At 35.1% G+C, this 2803-nt stretch overlaps 1 pseudogene across 1 annotated transcript; it reads left to right on the forward strand.

Annotated features, from left to right (window-relative positions):
- Positions 1 to 1723: 1723 nt before the first annotated feature.
- LOC309401401 (olfactory receptor 14A16-like) lies at positions 1724 to 2493 on the forward strand (annotated as a pseudogene). The gene has a single exon. The product of its transcript is annotated as an olfactory receptor 14A16-like (transcript).
- Positions 2494 to 2803: the final 310 nt, after the last annotated feature.

Consider the following 2803-nt stretch of genomic DNA (forward strand, 5'->3'; position numbering starts at 1 on the left):
TAGCCTCTGGAGCCATCTGATGAGAGGGCGGGCAGTGCAAAGCTGTCTCTCGCCCCCCCTCCTCTCCCCAGATCCTAGGTGAAGCCAAAAAGCACCCCAGCTGGCTGCCGCCACATGCAGGGTGCCTCGGCCAGCCGCCCTTCGGCAGGACCCCCCTACAAGGGCTCCTGTGTCCCCTAAGGGATCCACCGGGGAGACGAGCGGCAGACAAACATGTCTGTCGTCGTCCGATCCCAGAAGTGACATCCAGGGTCTCAATCTTCCTAATGCTGTAACCCTTTAATACAGTTATTCATGTTGTGCTGACCCCCAACCATAAAATTATTTTATGTTTTCCGTATTTTTTCAAAAAATATGTGTTTTCCGATGGTCTTAGGCAACCCCTGTGAAAGGGTTGTTCAACACCCAAAGAGGTCCCGAACCACTGGTCTAGTTGATAGTTGTTCAATATTTTCAACATCAATATTCTTCTCCCAACAAAAAACCTATCAAATGGGATCATCTAAAGATCATCAGAAATAAGACTGCAGTGTATGTATTATTACCATTTATATTGAATGCATGACTGTCTGTCCATCTTTATGACTGTCTCATGCCTGAGGATGGTATAGTTTTAAACATGTTATGCATGATTAGAGATGAAGCTTCACCATTTTTTACTAAAATAAAATACAATGAATACAGGGACTTAATCAACCTTTCTGTCTTGTCATTTGTTTGTGATAATTATAAAAATATATTTAAAAAGTCATATTTTCACATCTAGTACATTCTAGCAGTTCATTTTCTTTCACTAGAGATCTATTTAAGTATACTAATGCTACTGATTACTCTTGAGAATTTATTACACAATGCTTGGCTCTGCGGTATAGGCAGACAGATCTATAAAGTGTAATTTCAACAACATGCATATTTTTTCTCTGTAATCCATCTCGTACTTAGGAAATATGGATTTTCTACTATTTTATTGTTTATTGAAATCATCATTGATATGACCTGAATTGTTGCATGGAAAGGTAATTCCTCTCTTCCCTATGACAAATTTTCACTGTATCATCACTTCCATCCTTCTTGAAATTAATTATTTTTGAAGTATGATCTACAATCTAGCACAATGGAAACATCTGTATATTAACACTGTTTCCACATCTATATATTCCACATATAGAAAAGATGCTTTTAAATCTTAATAAATTAATAAGGGGATGGAAAGAAGAGAAAATGCAGCATTATAATATATATTGGGTCAGAATTGTGTTAAAAGTATGATTGAACAATTGATGGAAACTATTGTTATAAAAGATTGTATAGCAATATATTCTCCAAATTGAGCTTGATTGCTGGTAATTTCCTACAAAAGCCCTATCCACATCTGAACATTCTAAACCCTATTTTTCTTCTGTGTTTTAGATATGAGAAAAGGAAGATCTGTCTGTTTTTTCAGATTTTTAAAAATATTTTACTACAACTCTTATTAATATTAGTGCTGTTCATAACTGCTACTTGATCTGCTGAAATTACTTTTAACTGTTTCCACCGTAATCAACATTCTCAAGAGAAAATGCTTAATGGAACTGACTTCTCGACTTTTCTTCTCCTAAATTTTTCTGATCTTGTTAAGAAAAATATGCTATACTTCATTTTGTTTTTAGCAAACTACATAACATCCTTAATAGCAAATGTTCTCATCATTTTAGTAGTGTTCCTCCACCATCCACTCCATTCACCCATGTACTTTTTTTTAGTGAGTTTGTCTATTACAGACCTTGGCTCTATTTCTGTGACTATTCCCAAAGCCATGATAATGCTTTCTTGAACAGCAGAGAGATCTCATATTCTGGGTGTGTTGCACAAGTATATTCTTTATTGTTCTTTGGAATGTCTGATTTCTTCCTTCTTACAGGCATGGCATATGATAGATATGTTGCAATATGTGACCCATTGCACTATGAAACCATAATGGACAGAAAAGCCTGCTTAAAACTAGCAGCCATTGCATGGATAAGTGCTGTTCTTTATTCAGCCTTGCACACTTGTGGCACTTTTGCAATCAACTTTTGTTCCAATGTTCTCAATGATTTTTTCTGTGATGTCTCACAACTTCTGAAACTATCCTGTGATGATTCATACCTCATTGAAGTTGGATTTATTCTATTCAGTATAACAATTACCTTTCCTTGCTTTGTTTTCATAATTGTTTCCTATATTCAGATTTTCAAGTCTGTGTTTAGACTTTCTAATTTGCAAAGACAAAACAAGGCCTTCTCAACTTGCATTCCACATCTTGCTGTTGTCTCCTTGTTTGTCAGTACTGTATGTATTAATTTACTAAAACCTCCTTCTTTCTCCTCTCCAAATGTAGAAATAGCAATCACTGTATTCTACTCTGTTGTTCCTCCTTTGATGAATCCGATTGTTTATACTATGAGGAACAGAGAGATTCAAAGTGCATTGTATAATATGTTTGGTATTACATATAGGAATCATTTCTAGTGAGAAGGCAACTCACTATTTTCACTCCATTGAAAATTCCATAAGGCGAACTAGTCTTTTATCTTACTGAATCAGAATTGTGTTATTTTACTTTGTTATTTTATCATAGTTAAACTGCTTGTAGTCAAGGTAAGCCAGTTTTCCCTTCATGTTTTGCAAAATGGAAAGTGTAACTTCCATTCATTTTTGAAAGGCAGTTATAATCCTTGAAATTCAATATTCTACCAGACTTAAATCTCTTTGCATAGATTTTATATTCTTAATTTCATGAATAACTATCTTTATCTATTTTCATACATAACCCTTCCTG

This window comes from Natrix helvetica, assembly GCF_964273705.1.
Source record: "Natrix helvetica genome assembly, chromosome: Z".
Lineage (NCBI taxonomy): Eukaryota > Metazoa > Chordata > Lepidosauria > Squamata > Natricidae > Natrix > Natrix helvetica.